Genomic DNA, 24,537 nt, shown 5'->3' on the forward strand with positions numbered 1-24,537 from the left:
CTTGAAGGTACTTGAAGGCTGCCGACTCCTTATCTAGAGCTCTGACAAATTGTTTCATAAGGCCCAATTTGATGTGCAGTGGTGGCATTAGCACCTTCCGGGGGTCCCAGCCGTACTCATCTTACTTCAAGGCGTCCACCAAGGTCTTGATGCTGTTGTAATCCTCTTTGAGGTGCACCGAGTGAGCCAGGGGAAGAGACGGGTACTTGTTACCATTATGGAGCAGCACGGCTTTGAGGCTCCTGGATGAGCTGTCAATGAAGTGAAATTTCAAAATATCACTGTCCTGGTCACAAAAGCAAAGTTTGTGGCACCATTTTGTTTTAATTGTCTAGGCTGCCAAGTTAATAATAATAATAATAATAATAATAATAATAAATCATTTAGTTTCAATTTAATGTGTGCAATGCTGCAGCATGATTTATTTTGTGTTACCATACCGGTATCCTACAGGCTAAAGTAAAAAGAAAGTGCGCTAGGTGTTCATTTGATTCTACCACTGCACTGTATACTGTGTAGGACTACTGTACAGATTTATATTTTTGTTCATAATGTAATGTGTAGCCTACCCAAAACACATTAGTGTTATATCAGCACAATGATTTATAAATGTATGTGTGTGCAATTTTTTTTTTTTTTTTAAACCCGACACCTCCTAATGTTGGACAAACATATCCGGTTTAGCGAGGGGATACTGTATGATTATGAAGAGCTTTTTGATAGAAACACATTTTTTATTTGGGGGTGAAGGTGGGGGCCCAACTATATATGGGATTAAACTGCCTTTCATATATATATATATATATATATATATATATATATATATATATATATATATATATATATATATATATTCACCCTGTAAACTTACTTTGTAATTACCCTATATGTAAAAGTATTAAAATAGGTCAAATGAAGATGAAACAGAATGTGTTGTACAGATGGCATTTACATTTAACAAAAACAGTATTATTTTGATTCTTGCATCCTTGCATATATAGATGTTACCCTTCGGGCACCCTCTACTGCAGCAAACCACAACTCAACTCCCGCTATTTTTTGAACAATGTTGCACGACTCTAGTAATAGAGATCTCGCTAAGAAGATGCAATAAATATTTAAATGAGTACATTGCATCTCTTTTCATGAACATATTTTCTCTTAGTACGTACGACAAAATGTATACTTTGCTAAGTATCACAACGAAAATGCAAATTGCGGTATGTTTGCGCTGCGAGTGGCCCATCTTAGTACACCTACCCCTTAAGGTTTTATTATTGTAATTGTAATTATAATTTTTAATTAGTGCTATCGGAATAATGACATATACCAACAGTAGCAATGAAATGTTTAATAAAAAGTTGAGAAGTGATTTTCCAGACATATGCAAAAATGTAAATATGACATACAGATGGATGGCTCTGACCAGGCCGACAGATATCATAACCTGATATTCTTAATAATTTAACCAAAATCAGCTATTAACGGCTATTGGATAAGAGGTTCTCCAGATATATGCACAAAAGTATTTGTGATATTCAAATGGACGGATTTCCCTATATCCTCAATCATGACATTTGGAGAATAAAAAAAAAAAAAAATGGGGCATATGTACATACATACAACTGCCTCCACTATGTTCCCTTTGCAGTGGATAATAATACACTGTAGGGTTTTTTTGTTGTTGTTGCTGGGACCTAGTGTGCAATTAATTGGAGGCCACCATGAACATTTACAACTATTTTATTGGAAGACAAAGTTGCCAGGCCTTCATTTAACTGTATGTTTTGGAAGATGTAAAGTTTTTTTACAGTGTGTTTCATAAATGCAACTTTGTTTGCAAATATACAACTGACGAGACTGAGGACTGTGACTCTGTGTTCTGTGTTGAACTTGAGGGTGGAATGGGATTATCGTTTCTGTTGGTAGGTCTGTTAATTTTTACTGTTGAAATGCTGTTATTTTGTTGTTGTGTGTGTATGAGTTGCTGCTGCCTGTTATTTTTCATGAATGTCTCTGCTGTCTATTGTGTGTGTGCGCTGCCTCCTGCATGCGTGCAGTGTTGTGTGAATGGTGGGGAATGATGTAAATTAGTTACGTAACCATTAACCATGAGCCTATATAAGCGCAGCCTGCAAGTTGTTGTCGTTGTTGTTGCTGGGGAGTGTAAAGGAGCTAAATCCATTTTCTGAACGAGCAAATATTAAACTTCACTTTTAAGAGCCAAAAAGAATTCCTAGTGGCGTCTTCATTACCGCTGAGAACGCACTACACACCACCTTCACAATATCAATGGCTAGAAAGAGCAATTTGAATTCTGTTTTTTAAGAACATGTTCATGTTGACAATTACAAGTTTCTGACAGGCCTCTATCTGCTGAATTGCTGAATAAATGGATACCTGCTATGCAAATTCATAGCACACTACTCTGATGACTTTACCAAATACTATTTTAACCTCAAACATTTTCAGTCTGTTGGGGAAGAATTCCCACATTTGCATATTATTCAAATGTCATAAAGTGCTTCAAAGTCCCTTAACTAAATTATACTTGCACGAGCATGACGGTGAAAAAGGTCCTGTAAATCTGTCTGGAATTGCACATTATTTCTAAAACAGCCTTGCAGCTCCTGACCCCCTTGGATGTAGGTTACTTCCCATCATGCTGAGCAGATCCCCACTACTTACAGGTGGAGAAACATTACAGCAACTGACACAGACAGATGACATATTTATTAGCTTGTCAAAGACTCCCCTGTTTGTGGAACACTCACCTAGCTAAACAAAACAATTGCCTTTTCATTGGCTAATTGGAACGGCCCCCATTGGGAGCCTCAGCAAAGTGCTTGATGAGGCATAAAATGATGATTAATTAATTTACTGCTCAGTTGATCATCAAACTGAGAGGTGTATGATTCTCACAGCGGTCAGCGCTCTCCATTCAATGTGCAGCAGCATGAGCAGTCTTCACTACAGCCTACTGCTGCCTTTGCTTTGACCTGCTGTACAAAGTTCTAAGTTAACACTAAGAACACAGTTTTTCTGCTAGACCCAATGTTCTGACAGCTGTTAAAAAAATAACAGAAAAACAAAGCTTTCTAAAATCAGTGGAGCTTTTTATATCACAGCAACACTGACTTGCCTCCCACCGTACTGCATAATTAAAGAGGTTTAACAAAAGCCCTTTTGTTTTGTCCTTTGTTATTTTTTTGTTTTATGGAAAAGCGGCTGTTCAAGCCTCAGTTAAGTTTTCACATTTATATTTTTGAAGTCATCATTTCTAGTTTTAAGGTTGTTAATTCACAATTCCAACAAATATAAAAATAAAAACACACATTCCGTATCTGTTTGTACACCATCCATAACAAAAACAAATAAAATAGATCAGTATATAAATGGGTTTATTTGCTAATGTAGACGTACATGTATAAACAATAGGAAACATGACATGAACATAAACTTTACTTTTATAAAACAAATTACAAAAGTGAAATATTCCCCCAAAACACAGCTAGCAGGTAGAATAACTCCTCAGCTCCAGGTAGAATAACCCAAATATGCTGTTATCTTTTTATGTCCACCGAAGGATGGATCATCCCATAATCTAAACACTTTTTGTTTTATGGTATCCCTAGTACAAGTCAAAGTAAGTTTTATTAATTTTCAAGGCAGTCTTATTAAATGTGTTGGATACCTCGAAACATTTTATTAATGTACACAAGATCTCTATGGCATGTAATCAACCATTGTCTCGAGGCAGCTTTACCTGTCTTTGTAAAGACAGATTACATAGAGATAAAAATCAAAGAGACACCTGGGCTAAAACAGGCAACGTCTTCATTCCATTTGGTTTATTTCAGATATGCCAAACTGATTGATTGCTGATGAATGAATCAGAATTTTCTTTTCATGGAGTTTTGTACAAAGGATGTTTCTTCCTTCTATGTAGATATGCGCATTGAACAAATAAATAATTTCTATGCCACCACATGACACTTAAATTAGATATAATTTGTTAATAGATCTAGTGAGTGATTGAAAGTAAATTCATACATATTTCAATGCAGTGAGCATGCTAGTGTAGAGGATACTTTACGTGTACATATACAGTACATTCATGGTATATTTCAGTTGTTCCAAGAATAAGGAGAGCCAAATAACCAATGAACAACCATGTTTGTAAGTGAAAAACAACATTAGAATTCTCAACATAAAGTGTGATAAGATGTCCCAAAGTGTTGAATTATTAAACAAACAAAAAAAAGAAAAGTAAAATGCAAATTGTCAAACTTGTTAATTAATAACCATTGAGTCAGGTTTAGGACTGTTTTGTTTGTTTGTATTTTTTTATTGGCCAATATAAATCATACAAACTTAACATTTTTGATAATGTTTTCATAAAATACTTATACTACATATGTAGACTAACATTCTAAACAGAGAACAATTTGATCCTATTTTTCTGACATACTTCGATTATTGTGATTTTATTTCCTGTTTGACATACAAAATGATTGCTCTGGTAACCCTGCAGGTGGCAGATCTCTCTGATATGGGGAAACAAGTGAAAACTAAAAAAGATATAATAATAATGTAAATTAACTCTTACAAGCCAGTTCCCCCCTAAATTTCTATGAAAATGAAGAGCAACATATTAATTGACTTCTTCCAGGAAATGGCTTGCTATAGGCTTTTGTGGACTTATCCATTAATTGAAATAATGATACAGACAAGCAGATAACTGCACCACACCTAAAATTACATTCATTACAAGATTGCCAAAAGTTGCCCAAGGACAATCTTTGTAAACACTGTAAGAGTCATCAGGTGAAATCAAAGCATCCCACAAGAGTGGGCAAAAGCCTATAGGCCTATAGGGTCTGTATTATCAAAGATAAATCTTTTTATGAAATCACCCCCCCCCCCCCCCCAGAAGGCAAAGATACACATGTTACCTGATTGTTGTTATAATGTAAAAGATAAAGTAAAATATCAAGCGATAAATGTTTACCTCATACACCCGGCAAAATGTTACTGGTCTGCAGCATCCTATCAGTGTTTACAACTGATAATGTTATTTTAGGATTATCGTGTAGTGAACTAGAGAGGGGGGATTATTTAGAACTGTACATTGTCCCAACACAAAAATCCAACACCATCTTTTCAGAGTGCAACTCGACCCTGTACAATTCAAAGAAAAACAGACAGAAAAACACAAAGGTGAAGAGGAAAAGAAAATGAAAAGCTTTACCTGGCACCAAGCCTAAGTCACATGAAACAAACAACAATTGTCATGTTTTACAGTATATTAGCAATCGGAAAAGGAAAATACCATAAGGCAACAGTGAAAATGATAATAGGTTAAAAACTAGCAAATAAACCAATGACAGGATCAAATAACAGAGACCACCAAAAAACAGGAAACACCACTACACAGCCACCACACAACCAGTGATAACCTACCATAAATTATACCTGCCCACAGGATGTTACTAACTAATGGGTACGTTTGACTGCGAAAACATTACTTGTGTTTACATTAATTATTGTAAAAAATGTACAACACAGAGCACTTGTGAAACTTGTAAATCAGTAGCCATCAAATTTGCACAATATTCCTCTTTATTCATCATTAAAGGGTAGGGTATATAAGGACATTGTTATTTTATTGTGTTACATGTTCCCATGTGTTGCTACAACTGTTTACGTAAGGTGTGTGCATTGTTTTAATTAATTAATTAATTAATTAATTAATTAATTAATTTTTACATTTTGATCACTTTTTAAACTTTTAAATTGCATTCCCTGCCTCAAGATGGCTTCCCATGTATCTGCATGGACTTCTCAGAACTATATTTCCCATCATCTTATTTTACACATGGACCAACACTAGTATGTGGGGTAAATGGCATTTGGGTTCAGTTGTATGTACTTGATCATGTACTACATGATTAATTCACTATCACTGTTTAGTATTGCCATTCAAATGATTGGGAAACAGTAATTAGAATTAGCCCCATTTCATCAAAGCCAAAATCCTCACAGCTGCAGTGGATTGACTGCTTAACTGTTTCTATTTGACCAGACTATAAAGACTAGAAACCAGAAGTAAAGGGGCGAGGGCACCAGCCACTGCGCTAACACAGCAGGAGAGTGAGAGAAACATGTTCAATTATCTATTTCTGTAAAGTATTGGTTCACTGTCACAAAGACGGCCAGAGTGGGTGGCGTCAGACCAGACAGGAATTCAAAACAAAGACAGTGGTTGATGATGAGCTGAGTGCAATGGCTGCACTCAGCGTTTATTAACAAATAAAAGGGTTGAAAACAGCACAAAACACGGGACACGGCACTTCACGCCAAAATAAACAGGTAGACAAAACGGACAGACACTAACAAACAGGGACGAACAAACACGGTGAGTGAAAACACTATTTACTTTATATTTACGTTCTTCCGTTCTTATTTTAACTCTCCTTCTCCACACTCGTTCTCCACTCACCGAACACCAACCACGACTGAGTGAAAATGTGCATCTATATATACTGTTGTGCTGGGATTCAATTACTAATTAATTATTCACTTGAATCCCAGCACGTGAATTAATTCTGTGCAACCCCGTGCTCACATATTACATTTAACCAGCACGTGAAGTGATTTGTGCTCTCCTCGTGCCTAAATACAAATATACACTTTTTAAATACACGTGAAACACAGACCCGTTTATATCCCGTGTACCAATCTATACACCAACATTTACACACGCAACATACAACACAGAACACACAAATGCACACAGGGGCGGGGCACTTTGCCACATTCACCCATAGACTGTGCAAGGCAACAATAAGGATTTATATTAATTCCAACATGGTTTTGTTGATTTGGTTGGTGAGAGGCATCCGAAGCCCTGCATGGGGTAGGGGGGCAATTGGTGCAAACCCTTCTTTCTTTTTTGCATGATGAATTTGGTGTGACAAATTTGCTGTGATTTTTCCTTTCACCATTGTTTTTAGAATTATTTGCTGTGTAATTGCTATGCTATTAAAAATGTATACTTGATAATTACTTTGGCCGTTGTCTCTGTTCATCCTGGTTGTGGTCGAGGGTGGTCCACTGGAAAGAACCTGCAACAAGAAAGAAAAGCAAAGAGTTATACTTACCTGAGCTACCTGTGACACAAACGCATCAATAAGAACAGTCCAGTGGAAATTGGACAAAGTCTCTGTTTAAGAGCCTAGGTCACAGTGTTAAGGTGAGTATAATGGAGAGCACAAGTGAAAAACAATACAGTGTTTAGCTGCTGGCCTTTCAGTCACACTGTCTATTTCTGTGCAAGTCATAATTGCTTTAGGAGTTTCTGAATCCACTTTTGAATTCAAAGCTTCAAACAAATAATTGGATTTCCTGCAAACATGCTGAGCTATGTTGCTCTCCCTGTCTTGCCTTGTCCTCAGGGCTACACACTCTGCTTTATATCAAGCTGCACCTAGCTGGGTACTTGGGGGATGGTGGAAATCACTGTGCATTAAGATGGTCATCTGTTATAAAGAAATATCCCCCAACACTTTCCATCATCTTAACCAAATCATCACCTCCGAACCTTAATAAAATGAAAAATCGGTGGGAAAAGGACTTTGCAATATACCTGTGGCTACATTGCACCAGCTGAGTAGATCCAAGATCCAAGCCAATTACATTCTACCGGCCTTATTTTAACAGCAGTTTGACATTGTATGTAGTCGCTTCATGAATGTCACTGACTGTAGGGCAAATTTAAATGTGCTGTGGGGTATCTGAGTAGACATTTCTTGCTCCAGGTAAAGAACTGCTGAAATACTGATGCAATCTGCTTGGTATCAAATATCATATCCCGCAGTGCAGGGCTCACATACACTTCTGTTAATGCAGGGAAAGGCTTTCTCAATGGTCTTTTATCGACACTGTTTCAACATTTTAATCCAAGTTACAGAAGGGTGACTAAGAGAAAACCTGCTTGAAACTAAATACCTGTAAGTTTCTTTCTTTACTAAAAGTTACATGTGTATATATTACAGAACACTTGAATCCCTGTACCATTCTATATTTGCATTACCGACCCGTGTTCTGGCAAGGCTTTCCAGCACACACTGCTTAACTGGTACAGCAGGTGGGTTCACTTCAGACAACATGTGCAGTCACCAGAGGGTTGCTGAGGATTCAAAAGTTCTCTTAAACAGCCTAATACATATCCTTCAGGCCTGGAAGAAACACACAGAGTGGTGAGTAAATTGCGCTGTTGTGCCGTTTTTTTGAAAATAAAAGGTTTAAACAGAAAATAAAACACTGAACAAGCAAAAGGCACGATGACCAAAACAGACAAACAAAACAAATGGACACGGAACAAACACGTATCGTGCTGGTGTTATACCAGCACACGTAGCAATTGTTTATGATTCATTTTTATTTTCTCTTTCACTCCTCACCACTTACGTTCCGCCTCCGAACACACTAATAATAATAATAATAATAAAAAGAGAGGCTACTATCTCGTGCACACAACTTACTATGTCGTGTGCACAAGATATTAGCCTCCCATTTTAATTTTTACATCATGTACCTTTAGTGGTTCTATACATTGCTATGCCGCACATACATCAAATTATGCCACCATATCAAACATGTTTTTGTATCCTTCATAAAAAGTCTAAAAAAAGAAAAATGGTTATGACAGTTGTAAATATTTGTGTACTTGGAAAAGTACACAATAAATGACTCACTCCAGATGTGTTACTATCCTAACTATTCTAATTAGCTTTTCCGATTCACATATAATTCTATGACAACATGAAAACAACCACGGTTGTTCTGGTTTTAGACCTGACCTCACCTGCCCAGCGGTAACTACACATGCTGTCTAAAGTGAACCCAACTACAGAACCTGTTAAGCAGCGTGTGGTGGAAAGCCTTGTCAGAACATGGGTCAGGTAAGGTAGCAGTGGCGGCCTTACCAGACAATTTCCTGTCTTTTTTGGAATTGTCAGTTCTTACCTTCAAGTAAAGCGTAGTTTTTTTTGTGTTTAATCCATACCACCTCAAGCAGGTGTACACTTTACTGAATTTTCAACATGGTTCTTGAAGTTCTTTGCTCAATTCATGTTTATTATAATATTTTACGATTGACCTCTGCAGTTTCAGTTTCATATAAACGGCAACTGTATTTCTAATGTGGGAACTATGTGAATGATTTGGATAACTTCTGAATATAGTTTGCTAAAAGCTGAGCAAACATCAACAGAGACTGCATATTACAGCAAGTTCCTGTCACAGAAACCACATCATAACCATATTTTGATGTAAAGTAAAATTAACATCAGTATCCACTTAAATTAATGGATATTAGCATATTTATAAATGTTATGCTATCCAAATCAGAAAGCTTAATTAATATACAAAGATACAAATATCACACAGAAGATTTTCTAAACTTAAGCAATATGTATTTTCAGCGCATACCTTGTAATGTTAAATTGTGCCACTTTTTTTCTTTCCGTTCAGCACCCTATTATGATGTGTTACAATAAATATAACAATACAGACAAATTTCATAAACATGTCAAATTTTAATGGCACAACAAAGGGTCTAATCATAAGGTTATGAAGTGCATTTGCTCCATGTAACCTTCAAAATACTGTAACATATTTTAGCTTGCTTTCAAACTGATTATGGTGTAGATGCCTCAGAGCAAAGGAAAAGTTGTTTGCCATCTGGTTGCGTTCGGCTTAACGTTGCCCTCCTAAAGCCTCCATCGTAATTCAGAAATTTCACTTCAGAAGCCAGTCTGCCTCATGTTATCAGTTTGCATTTATGTGTCTTGGGAGCTGAATATATTACTGTTTTAAAGCATCTGCCCCTGGGTTCAAAAGGCGTACAGCCAGTCACACTCATAACATAACCCATGTTCAGAGTAATACAATCTGAGAATTTGTTTACCCGTATTTGCATGATGATTTACTTGGAGTTGATAATCTTTAAGTAGGGGCTGGGGACATTTCTGCATCACAATGGGAAAACTAGGAGAGCAACCCAAGCTGGACAGCCACATTTCGGTTTTCGGAATTTGACAGTGAACCCCAAGCCAACAAGGACTCTCTTACTGTGATGGTTTGTATTTTGAAAAATAAGAATACAACAGCACTTTTCTTAATACTATATCATCTGTTCTTAATACCATATAATCTGTTTCTAGACCTTATTATTTGGGATTATTATTGTGTTGAGATAAAAGTTTCACGTCATAATCCTGTGGGAAGTTATCTCCCCAATAAAATGCATGGCCCTTACTCGGTTAATGGTATTATGGGGATTCAAATTCTTGAATCTGGCTTTGGAATTTGGTGGTGCAAGACTGAACTGATCATGAAAAAGAAGGATTTTGTTGTTGTTGTTGTTGTTGAACATGTAGATTATTAGATCTAAGAAAGTAGTGAGTTTAGAACTGCTAATCACTAAAATGTTTTTAAAAAAAAGTTTCTCTGTAAATGGAAGCAGATCTCTTCTCTAGTCTTCTCTGCATGTATCTCATTCTGCCAGGATCTGAAAGATGCACAGTATGTTGAAACACTGGGCAGGATGTTTTAACCTTGGAACGGACAAGGGTTTTGATATATTTTTTTCAATAAATCAGGTGTCGTGTATCCCCCATTCATTGTGACTGTGCTTATTTATGATGTAATCTCAACACTCTAATCTATGTGGTAGTGCTTACAATTTATACTTAATTGACATAAGATCCAAGTAAAATCAAACAAGGACTTGTGTACCACCTTTCCTGTACACTCAGCTTGGAAACCAGCATTCTTTTTAATATCCGTCTTTATAGTAAGCTTTTGTTTTATCTTTTAGTACAATGGAATACCATGCATATTATCTTCTCACAATAGGAATGCAAAGATTTAATTTAAAACCTGGAAATATTTTCACAGCTAAGTAGTTCACATACCAGTTCCATATTTTTGTTTAACATTTTATAAAGCTTGCGAGATTTCATGCAGGAAATCTATAGTACAAGTGCCTGAAATGTCCAATTCATATTTAATATAATGTTTCTATCATGATTCATTTATAACACAGGTGTTCCCAGTATTTAACCAAAATATAATGTTCAGCTATAAACACATAAAAAGCACAATTTTATCATACTGCGATCATTTCATTCCATGTGCCAGATTTTTCTAAATGTCACACAGCCAATTCTTCAAAATCAAGAAAAATTCAAACAGTAATTTTCCAGGGATTTCGTCATTCACATTATTTTTCTAACCACAGGCTAGACTAACTTACCAGAAGGGAATTGCTTCAGTTAAGTTATAAAGAGACATTTCTACATGTTTTTACAAAAGCTGCTAGATGCCTTAGAATCTATTATACTTGCTTCTCTAATGTATTGCTTCCAACCCCTGATAGGACATCTAGTTTATCACTCACTCACACACCAATCCTCCAGATCAACAAACTATCTCAACGGATCCAATAGAAAATCTATTCTAATTCTGAAATGATGCTGCAGGACATTCAAGGATCTGCTCTAACATTCAGGATACAAATGTCGCTGCAGGACATCTAAATTCTACTCTAACCATCTTCCAATCCACCCATCACAAGGAGTCCTGGAGATCTGTCAACAATCTGCACCCTGGATGCTTCTCGATATTCAAGGATGTCCTTCTAGAAACTACGTCATCTTTGCTACTGTGGGTTCCTCCGGCATAGCAAAATCCCCACCGAAACCTGTTCTTTGATCCATTATTGGACCCCTGCATCAGAGACCTTAAACTTCAATCTCAGGTCATGTATTCTGTGCATTTTAAAGCACGTAAAAATATCATACTAATCGTATTACTTGCTCTTTCTGCTTCTAGCAGCCTGTTGAGGCGTTTTGCTGCAGTTCATGTGCACCTTGAAATCCGGTCTCGGGTGATGTATTCCATGCATATAGAGCACGTGGAGTGTTGTGAGGGTTGCGTTTGCCCTTTTCTGCTCCCTCTGGCTGCCTGACAGGGTCCAGCAGTTCAGGGGTTGTTTTCTACCATTTGTAAACCAAGTAAATCTGATAAATTAAGGGAAGAAGAAAACGGTTCACGTTCTCCCCATGCATTCATGCTGAGATATCTGGCCTCCAGACCCCAATCTGCACCTCAGGATCTGCTGTTTCTGACTGCACAGAACCCATCAGTCTCCAGGTCCTGGTTACTGCAAGACTCCAAGATCTCCAAAAAGGCGGCCTTTCTTCCTCAAACTATTCGTGCCATTCCTTCAGGATTGGAGCTGCAACCACAGCTGAAATATTCCTGTGCATGTCATAAAAGCTTGGTCGGTGATCTTCAGGGCATGAGATCTACATAAGGAACAAGACATTTTCGTTGCCCAACAACATCTGGAACCAACATCTTAAAGAAGGACTTTATTACCTACCATATCTTTTGTTTTTTTGAAAGAAAAACAAAACAAACTGCATTCTGCTATATGATGCCACCTATTATATATAATTATGCTATTTTTTTAGTCCTGGAGGGGAGGCGGCTGAAGGTCTAGGGCCCCCAGAGATTTTTTACTTTTTAGGGATTCTTTTTCTTCCCTCCGTTGCCTTCAGTCACTCAAGTAGATATCACATTATGTGATATAACTTTTTTTATTTTTTGATATTTTTCACTATCAGTTTTTGGTTTGGTTTTGGTTTTTGTTCACCGGGATGAACACAGTGCACCAATTCTGAGCAAATAGGGATTCTCTGCGAATCTCTCATCCTCTCCGTTCCTTTGGGAGGGGGGGAAGTATCACTGGGATGAACGCGTCGCATATTTATTGTTTTTTTTAGCAGGCGGCACTGTGATGCTCCAAAGGATGTAAGGATTTTAAAATTCTTTCTTCCCTGACTCTGTAGCTCTTTAGCTTGGCACGTGGCCAGAAATACACCGATGTCAGAGTGACTGGCTTTTCATAACTCAGAGTGCAGCTGTGACCTCGGAGGGATGATAAAACCTTTGTTTCTGCTTAATAAGCTGTTTTGAGCCTATGTACAAACCATAATCAAACCAATTAAAACTGGTTCTAAAACCACTTACTTTTATTAAAAATGACATGCTATAACTTTAGGTAAGTGTCACAGAATGCATAATAACACACTATTGGAACACGCAAGCTTTTTCTGATAAACACGCACCTTGTGTGGGACAGTGTACACATTTGTTCCAGTTAAAATAACACAAGCTCTTATTGTTTCATCTGCCTTTGTTCCTTTTCATTATGCAACCCGTTACTTATGCTTCCCATTTAAATGGTGAAAGAAGTGAGAAATCATTGAAACTGTCTTGTAAACATTGTGTGATTTTCCTATGTTTAATGTAAGCTCAAATCAACGCAGGGTTAATGATCTCTTAAAAATAAGCTGTACATAGCCGGTGCACATCAGCAGTTTTCAATCACCAGTCTTGTCGTTCGACCTTGTGATGCTTGGGTATAGTGCTTTGCTGCCTGTGAGAATTGCGCAAAACTCACATCTTAAATGTAACTTCTTGTTATTTGGGTTTCTGCTGACATTGTTAAAGTGAAGAAGAAACGCAAATGTTAACTTTTAATGTGCTTTGTCTCACACCATGCATCATGCTAGGGAAATAAGACCAAATTTGGTCAAGGACATTACGTAAGCTAGTTGTATATCTGTGCTGTTCGAAATAATTTCCGGGCTCAGAAGACGAACATCTCTGATGCCATGAAAGGTAGGCTCAGCTCAGAAACATCTACACTGATGCCGGCTGAGAAACTAACAGCACTGTGCCATGTCGGCTCAGAAAAAAAAGCCAACAAAGCTCATCTTGGCTCAGAAGTAAATAACATCTACACTGATGAAAGCTCAGAATACCATCAACTGAGACTTGTGTGTGTGTGTGAGTTCACTGATGTACTGCATTCGATTTGCTTTGTTCCTGTCTGCATTTTGATTCCTGAATAAACTATTTTTGATTAACTTTACCTGAAGATGATTAATTATTTTTAAGAAGAAATCAAACCTCTTATAGGGAGAAGGCTGTGCTTTGTATTTTTATACACCCACTGATTGGGTTCAATGTTTTGAAATCTGTACGATTTTTGTATTATAATGATTTCCGTTACACGAGAGTAGATGTTAAAACTTCATGCTGATTTGAACTCGGCTCTCGCCAAGATAAGCACCAACTAAGACGTAGCTTTACAGTAAACTAATGTGATCCATATGTGTCTCCATCCATTTACGTTTCCTTCCATATGATGATGTAGATATCCTTCTGCCTGGTGTTGATGGCTGAAGTGTAATGCTGGCTCCAGGGATCAGCTTATTTTGCCTCCCTGGCGCATCAGCACACACAACGGCTGCGATGCTGGCTCTGGGGATAAAGGTGGTTATTTAACGCAAGATTGTCCTGACTGAAATCTTTTTAAGCATGATACTCCGAGCTCCAGACAAGCTTTTAAGCCATTAAGTAATTTACTCTCCAATTTAGATAATATGTGAGTAAAATGCAGCATTACTTTGAAGTCATAAGTACTTTTAATAAATACTGTATATATTGTAATGCTACAGCCTTACATTTTAACTGTAATGTTACTTTGAACTGCTGTACAAAAACTTGGTCTTACAATAAAGACAAAAACAATTATTCTTATTTGCGTTATTGACCACAAAGAATAATTTAATATCTATATATACTGTATGTATATATACATATATTAAATACAACACTGCAAATGAAATATACTTAACAAAAGGTTTGCATGCACATACTATATATCTGTAATATTTTTTAAAAAACTGTACAAATACTGCACTAATGCAAATATAGAAACGATAATATTGTATTCTTTATTGATTACCTTTCTATAGCAATATAAAGCACCCCGGCTCTCTCAGTATATTGTATTTATGATACAGATTTACCTTCCAAACATTTGGTTGCCAGATACTGTAGGTAAATTGGTAGGTCAGGTTAACGGGGACTAAGATGGCACCGACAAATGCTTACAATCAAGAATCCAGTTGCTTATTCACCAGTGTGGCAGAGTGGTGTGTGGTGACGTCACGGAACAGGAAGAAGGGCAAAACAAAAGGTACGGGGCTAAACTGCCATAGCAGTATAGTTATTAACAAAATAAACAGGTTTAACAAAACACACCAAAGAAATGGGCACATGGGCCAAAACAAAATAAACACTAAGAAGTTATTCTCTTTTACAACAAGTACCTCCGCTTCTGGGTAGCATTCGCTCTTGCTCACGCTCCTTTAAGCTCTCTCCCGCTCTGAGCTCGGAGTGGGTCTTTTATACTGTGGCTGGAGCCTTAATTACCCATTAAATAATTTCCTTATTAAGGCTCCATCCACATTCCCACAAGCTATTTAGGATGGGGATTCAACCCCATCCATGCCAACCACATTGTACAAGACCGGCTTTTCGTCAGTCTCAAATAATGTCGAGCGGCTTTCGTCCGTCCACACACAATACACATGCATAATAATAGTACTACTATGTGTCACGCGTAGGGTGACAGCGATAACCAGTATACTAAAAGAACTTTAATATAAGTAGCCAACTACGCTACCTTGGGTTTCAGAAGGGCAAGGACCTTCTTTTATTTATCCCTAAACAGGTTCTTTGATCCCCGGGGTTCCGCACACACAACAACGGTAACAAGTTTAAAAATTAATAAAACAAACTTTATTAATTCTCCACAGGGTTAGGTTCACTTTTTAAAAAAAAAACAACAAAAAAAAAACACACCACACACAAGGTAGCTCCCAGAAAACAAACAAAATACAAAATCTAAAAATATTAATTAGAGCTACCCTCCCGCAGGTAAAAACACTCAGTTACTAATCACAGCAAATCCAACAAAGACGACAAGATGCAATACTAATGCAATTAATTAGTAGTCCAGAATCCTGCAAAGGAATAGAAAAGTTCAAAGAATCCAAAGGGGGGGATGTGTGTTACGCTTCCCCCCACCGTCCCTGCCTCAGATCGTCGTCCTCCAGGAGGCGCCACACCCACCAGTACCATCCTCCAATCCGCCGCCGACTCTACAGAAGGGAGATCTCAGGGAACCTGGGAAAGGTCAAAAGTAGCTTTCAGGGAAAGGAAATGCAGATAAACCAGTTCACAATTCCTCCTAAATCCAGCAAAGCTGGTTACTTTCCTTTAGCTGAAATTGCGCCCTTGCGTGTCTCCACCTCTTTGTCCCCCCAGCCCGAATGGGACCCGCGTCACCGCTACTCTCTCCTGGACTCTGGAACCGGTAAGCATCGCCGTCGTCAACTGCCCCCAGTGGTTCCTCGGGACAATGCACACGGTAAGTAGCTGCTGGTCTCCTACCAGTTGCACACGTTAAATAAGAATTCACCCAACGAATGTAATAAAAAGAAATACTACTCCCCTTGCTTGTGTCTTTTCAGGTTCTCAGTACCGTATCGCCCCAAACGAGCCTGCTGCGTTCATCCAGGTAAGTAGTCCACCAAATCTCGGAGAGCAGCACGAAGGGTGAACACACAAAACAACAAGGAGCCGCACACAAAAAAGAAAATACCAGGGCTACCACGACATAACCCATGGTGGAACCTCCAAATAGCCCTCACACCTGTATCCAGTCAATAAAAAAGCTGTAAAAAAAACAACCCTTTTTCATAAAACCTGTCTGTCTCTTCCTTCTTTGTATATAATAGTTATGCGCCAGGTAAAGTCAAATAAGGTGCAACTTATCAACTAGGAGAGAGGTAATACAGCCAAAAAAAGAGAACCCAAAAAAAGAAACAATTGTGGCAAAGAGAAACAAAACAGTCCCAATCCAACCATAAAGAAAACAAAGTCCTGAAACAAATGGCTATATTACCTGTACTCCGATGAAGTCCCAATATCCAAAATGATCCAAAATGATCCAAAAAGTTTACAAAGCTCCTGTTCGTATTCCACACCGCTACTCTTAGATCATTCTTCTTCTTCCAAATACCATTTCCTCAGAGAACCGTCCATCCATACCTCCAAGGCTCTCCCTCGTGCTTCCTCTTCCTGGTTCTCCAACCACCCCCTTATATAACCCCTTCTCCTTGCTCACCCAATCACCCAATCGTGCAGTATGCTTAAGGCGGGACCTACTCAACAGTGCTGGTGAAAGTGCAGTGGGGTAATACACATAGTGCAGTCAGAAAAAAATAAACAAGAATTTCAGTACAGCAGATTCAACAAAACAGTCCACAGTGCACACAGCGAAAAACTAAATTTACAAAAACACAAACACCGCAGTTCGTCACCTGTGACATTTGCACAAGTGGAGGGCACCCCGTCACAACCAGTCACAAATACATATTACAAGTGAGTGAATTCAACTGTACATTTTATTTTATTTTATAGAAAACCCAGACTTATTGGTCATGTGTTTCTGGCAATTCCCAGGCAGGCTACAGTTACTGTAGCTGTCCTGGCATTTCAGTGATCCATTCTCCTAACTACCGCGTGCAGTATATTCACAATTGACCATTGAGATGCAGGAACCAGGGAAAAACAGAAGTTTGACAACTCATGCTGTACAGCAAAATGCTACGTAATTAATATTTTTTCAATGCGTAAAACACCCAGGACGCAGCTTATCTGGAGCGCTGAAGATACTCCTTGTTTCCCTGAACTGCATATGAGTTGCTGACAAAATGTTGTTGGATTTCTAATATGCATTACAGTTTTAGTTAGTAGACACAAACTAACATTTTAGGAGGGTATTGTAGAGCTGTCATTCATTGTACCCTGTTTTCTTTTATAAATATTAGTATTTCACAGTTACACATTTTTCAAGCCAATTTCCTCCAGGTAACTTATTTTTTCTTATCCCAGCACAGAGGCTGTACCTAAGAAAGTATAATAATGTCTCCTAATAAATAAATGGGTGGTCTGGTTGTCATCTGTATTCAAAAAAGCTTTTTACCTCCCAGACGGGTATGGTCTTGCACAACAAATGCCTTACAAAATAGATGGAGATTTCCCTGATGGCAGAATTGGTAGCATGATCAAAGTGGTTTCTATTTACTTGTACATAAACCCATTATAGCTTTGGATGAGAATCAAAAGGTTTTCTTTTATGTGGATATTAAATACTTTTATAGTAACCCAACTCACAAAAACAAAACAAAACAAAAAAGCTCTTTGGTTACAGCTGATAACAGTTTTGACAGTAATGTCTATCATAGAAACCAACACCTGTCAGATAATTTAGTGATTCATCTATTTTCGATGAATGCAAAGTAACTTCATCACATGATGAATTGTTTAGTTTAACTGGAAAGAAATATACTGTAAGACCCTGAGATGCAATGTGACAACTCAACTAATTCCTTACAACATGGTTAAGTAAAGACTTGCCTGTCGTGATACCCAGTAAAAGCTAGATTCTTAAAGGTTTTTACTCCAAATTGCCATTTGCCTGATTTCTTAATAAAGGAAAGAAATATGGCCAAACTTACCAAACCAGAAATAAAGTTTTGTTTAGGGGCTTGTGAGTGGTCTTCACAATACACAGTCGCAGACAAAGTATTTGGGCAGTTTAAAAAAATAAAAGAGAGAAAAACCACAAAGAAAGTGATTTCTATAATTTCCAATTGTTCTATGAAAGATATAAATTAAAGTAGACATTCAGCTTTATAATAAAACAACAAATTATTACATAACATAAATGAAAAATAACATGCAAAAACTAATTTCATACTTTGACAAAAGTATTTGGGCAATCAACATATTTGTATGAAACCCATTTGTTGCTCATTATTGACAATTATCATGACTGAAAACCAACACCTGATGATAATTATAGAATAAATAAATACATAATCATTAAGTGCAGAAAAATAAATGAGAAATTTGTGATTAAAAATAGCAACAAAACTGGTTAAAAATGGCAGTGATACAACTAAACGAAAAAGGAGAAGCTACCAGAAAAATAGCAGAAAGACTCGATTTACCAAAAAGCACTTTGTGGGCTTTTACTGGCAAACACAGGAGAACAGGAACTACTGCAACTAGCTCCAGGTGTGGAAGACCAAGAATGATTTCTGCAAAATCTGGAAGAAAAATCGTTCGAGCAGCCTTGCAAAATCCAACTTTTACAACTTTATCTATAGGTTGTGTGCTTGTTAAGGGTTTGCTTTATATTGCCAAAGGTGTTGTAATTTGCTGGTCAAACCTTATTGATAGGAGGTAAATATTCTGGTTTATTTTTTTCTAGTTTAAAATCCAACACAAACACACCACAGAAGCTTCTGTCTTTCTAAAAAAGCAGTATCATATATATTACAGAAGCATTGGTGGCTGAGCTACTGTACAACTGTAACCAGTAAATCTTTCCTAAGCTCTTAATTCAGAACTAGCAGTTTAGCTATAGGACTGCTACTGAACATTGCCTTACATCATTTGAATACTGTTTTATTTTGACAATAATCAAACATATGATACATTCAGTGACTGTGATTTACTATCTACCTGTTTCACTGCTTGCTGCCCACCAGTGGTAAAATACAGGGAATACAGGAATCAGACCCAAGCAAAAAGCAGCCTTAGTCTGAAATAGAGCTACACTTTGGAGAGAATAAGGCACTGGTACCAGTACTGTAAAAGCATCTCACTCACACCATTAAACATATATACATATGCACAAAAAGTTTAATAATAGCATATCATTCATATAATATTCATATACCATGTGGCCCATATTTGCCTAAAGAATAAATAGACTTCACTACAGTTCAAGAAAATGCACTTTACATTTCTTGTTTTGATGCTTGATAAACTACTCAGTTAAGATAACATGTTAAAATACATAACTAATTAAATAAACAGTAAATATAAAACTAATGTTCCTTCATATGAACAAGTGTGGTGTCATCAAGAATACATGTTTATATGAATTCAATTGTGAATCGTGTTACTTCGTGAAAACAAAACAGTTCTTACCATCTATATCACTTTGTAAAACATATTCTTTTAAAAATGCATTGTGTAAAATATTTCACAATCCACTTTGATTCCTTCTGCCCTTCTGTATCCCCACTTGCTCCCGAGGTAGTAGACGCAGTGTTTGTCCAACTATAAAATACTGTTTTGCTCAGGGCAATACATCTTTAGCATGGTGTACAGTAAATCTCAGTGCATTTTAATATTAAATATTTAAATCTGGGAATAGGTCCATCCAAATCCCAAGACCTTTTCATCTGAGCCAAACATGAGAGGGCATCTTCCCTGTTTACAGTTTGTTCTGCAGCACTGGGCCTTGTGTTTCAGCATGTCTTCAGAAAATGTGATGACAGGGAGCAGAAACAAAAAAAAGTAGTGACCTATTTGTGCTAAAAAAAACAACCAAAGTGGGCATGAAATATTTGAAAGAAATCAAAAAGCTACACTATTAATCAACCAGCAATGGAATAACAACAATAACGTAATAACCACAAAAATGAGTTGATGCAGGAATATAACCGATATACACTGTGTTCAGAAGGAATACTATATGCAGAATAATAGATGTATACTATACCATTGTACGTTTTTATATACAGTGACGGCAATAACAGTCATCATTTAGCTGTCAGAATGTACTATAACTAGTTAAGAATATACCTAATTAACTTTCAGTGGTAAACTGTGGCATGGTGAAAGCCCTAAAATGTAAATAGTGTGTGTGGGAATGTAAGGTTGGCAGGGATGGGGTTAAATCTGTCCCTGTCAACAATCAAGTGTGGCCATTCCCCAATGAGTGCTAATTCACCGATCGCAAATCCGACTTTAGCCCCGCCCACTTTTCACGCCGTAGATACTGTTATTACGTCGGACAAGCTACCAAGATAAAAATGACAGCCGTGCCAAATTCAAGTGTTCGACTTTGCGAATTAAAACAAAACATTACAGCGTCCTTTTGGAAAACTGACAAAATCTCATCCCGCAGTCGACAAAAGGGGCTTCAGTACGCTGTTGAGGGGTATATTCATGATGTCAAAGTCTCAGCAGTCGCGAATATCATAAAAACAGAAGGGAAGTCTTACCGATCACAGCGTAAGAGCGAGAAGCCATACACGTTGTTGATCGAGGTCGATGACCAAAATATTACTGAGTAGTTCTGCACTTGTACCGCCAGGTAAGTTTATGTAATATAGATATTGTATTATAAGTTATGGAAGCTATGTAATTCATCGTCTGGTCTACATCATAAACCTACCCATCAAGTACCTCTTATCAGACTGCAGTGAAAAGTGCTTAGTTGTGCTAACTTATTTTTTTTATAATTAAAAAGAATAGATAGACAGAGAGCATGGCAAATTAAGTTATTACATGAAGCAGGGGTGTTAAACATATGGCCTACATGTTAAAAGTTAATGTTTGCTCTGATGCTCTACAGTTGTTGGCAACAGCAGATTTATTCATTTATTTAGTATTCTAACAAATTAATCCTAATCTACAGTCTTAAAGTGAGTGTGACAGACTTCGAAAAATGTTTTGTAACTGCATTTTTATTCCAAAAGACAAATGTGCTGTTTGTCTGTAGTGTCAAAAGTACCAGAATGATATGGAAGTTCATCATTTCTTTTATTATAATTATTCTGTAGATATGTTGAACTGCCTTTTGACAAAGTTTGGTTTAAAATTGTATTATTATTACCACAGTCATTTCCGGATAGTTTCTGATATATATTTTAAATTATTAACTGTTACTAAACTTTGAAAAAACAAGCCTTTGAAAGACTGAGTCCACAACAGCAGGTAAAGTGCAAAAACTGCAATGTCTTTATTTGAATGTCTTTACCTAGTTTGCTCCAGTAAAAAAAACAACTGTATAAATGGGTAATTGTATGTAAAAATAATGTGTAAAAAATAATGTAATTGTATGTAAAAATAATGTGATGTCTTGTAACAATTGTAAGTCGCCCTGGATACGGGCGTCTGCTAAGAAATAAATAATAATAATAATAAAGTGTGCTTCAGTGCATTGAAACTGTAGCGTTCTGTCGCTGGGCCTAATTCATACCAGTAACCAGCCTGGGCCATGACGCTAAACTGTCACAATAATAATAATAATAATAATAATAATAATAATAATAATAATAATAATAATAATAATAATAATAATAATTTGTTTAGGAAAGAAGTAAACATCTTAACTGTATATACGGAGACATATTTTTATTAAAAGTTGGTATGTCCTCATTTTGATTCATCACAGATTCTAGACTACATGCATGTACAAGCTTTTTCTACTGGTCTAGTTTATATGTTTTGCCACTCTTCTCAACAGATCAGTTTCAAATGCTGAAAACTTGATCCAGCAATATGATTTAAGACAGGAGATCTTGTCGAGAGAACGGAAAAAAGGTGTGAAGGTAAAAAAAAAAGATGCAACCCAAGGCAAAATTGCATGATGGAGACAGAACAGTCCTCATTCACATCTGAATTTAAAAAAGACATGAAAAATCAAGAACACTAAAGTTATCAACAACCTTTGCCTGGCCATTCATAATTTTTCATTCTGTGCTTAACTTTAATATAATACCATAACTATTTGATATCATGGACATAGCATATTTTCCCAGAGTGCATGGGTATCATCTATTTAAGAGTTGATTTCTAAGATGCCCAATATACTTTAAATAAACAACACTGGGGCTTCCTTTGTTCTGTGTTTCTGCAGTGCTTTGCTGAAACCATAAAACAGGTTAGATTGGTGAGCTTGGTGCCACACACACAGCCATGCAGGGCATTCTGGCATGCAAGCATACACCTCACAGTACAAAAAAGATACTATCCAGGTGACAGTATATGCACACTATAAACTCTGCAAAATACAGCATAACAACCATATATAGAAGTACATGAATAGACAGACACCCAAACTATGTTATGATCTTAGGTACTGAAATAACAAACACCAACAACAAGAAGTTCAGTTTCAGAAGTGTGATTCGTAATTGGTATAGTTTACAACAACGCTAGTGTTTTAGTGCCAGCAAGGAGGTTGACCTCTACATGAAAAGTCTGTGGTAAACAGAGTAGCTAGTGGAAATTATTTATAAGCAGCACCCCCTCATTCTAATTTAGTTGCATCAAGCAAGTCTCCAGTGGTCTAATTGATGCAATAATATTGGCCAGGGAACTTTTGATCCTATTAATAGTTAATGATAGATCTGATTACAAAGTCCCCTACTAGGTGAGCTCACTGTCTGGCTTTGGCGACGTCTGAAGGCAACAACTTCAATGTGAAAGTTACATCTAAGGTGTTCCACTGAGCTCAGAAATTAAAGACAGGTGTCTAAAACTTAGGACACTTCTGCATCACAAAAAACTCTGAACATATATCAATTGCCTAACTAGAAAATATACATTCTGTACTGCATTATGTAACCTGTCTATTGATATCAACTACTTGTGAGAGACAGTATGGTCAAATGCTTCTCACATAAGAAGTTCTACTCAAAACACTGGTGTCAAGGAAAAATGGGTTACACTGCATATACACCATGGCACGAAAGTTTAGATCAATTCATGTAATGAATACAATTACCATAATAATAGTGTTTAGTTATTACTGATAAATACCAGCACAGATCTACAGGAATCCATCTGAGGGATGCCTTATGCGTGGATGGCCTGTATGACAAATAATAATTATATATGATCATGAATCAGACATTGGGTATGTTTGCAATAAAAATAGTGTTATTATTCTCGAAAAATAATAAATCACTTGACCCTTTTTTTCAAACGTATTGCAGTTACAGCTGCAGTTATTTTCAAAATATTTTATAAGTATATCACTTTGAGAAAAGTCCCCAATATTTCAGTAGTTTGAAGAACAACATTCACCAGTTTAATTTGCTACAACAGAAGTTAATTAAAAGAAAACTACAGTTAAAATGCCAGCTGTTTTTCATAATTAAAGGGAGCAACTGGCTGGCAGTGTGAAAATCAGCAGCAGCAACCTGTCATAAAATGTCAAGAAACAAATTTAAAGCAGGGTCTTTTTCTGGGTATCACAGCAGGCAATAATTCATTGAAGCTGCTATGCTACACATTTTTTTTTTTTTTATGTCCTGTTAATGTAGCACATATACTGCCACTTTTCAACATATTGAAAAATAAGAAGCATCTTATTGTCTATTCAAGTTACTGAAAAAGCCTGAAATTTATTATTTATTTCTTAGCAGACGCCCTTATCCAGGGCGACTGCATCTGCAATGAGATAATTGGTTCTGCATCTCCCCGATGCTCACCTGAAGGAGACACATACTGTAACCACACTTATGAATGATTCCAGGTACATATAAATTGATCAATGCCGTACATACTACTATTGAAGTAAAATGATACAACAATCAACTTATACCATTTGAAAACACAATATATCCAATGGCGACAACCCTCAATAGACCTTTGGAGATTTTGACCTCCTCCTAGTGTAGTGTTGTCAAGCTTATTTAAACATAGTAAACAGTTTATGAGATGGCAGGT

This window comes from Acipenser ruthenus, chromosome 3 (assembly GCF_902713425.1).
Source record: "Acipenser ruthenus chromosome 3, fAciRut3.2 maternal haplotype, whole genome shotgun sequence".
Lineage (NCBI taxonomy): Eukaryota > Metazoa > Chordata > Actinopteri > Acipenseriformes > Acipenseridae > Acipenser > Acipenser ruthenus.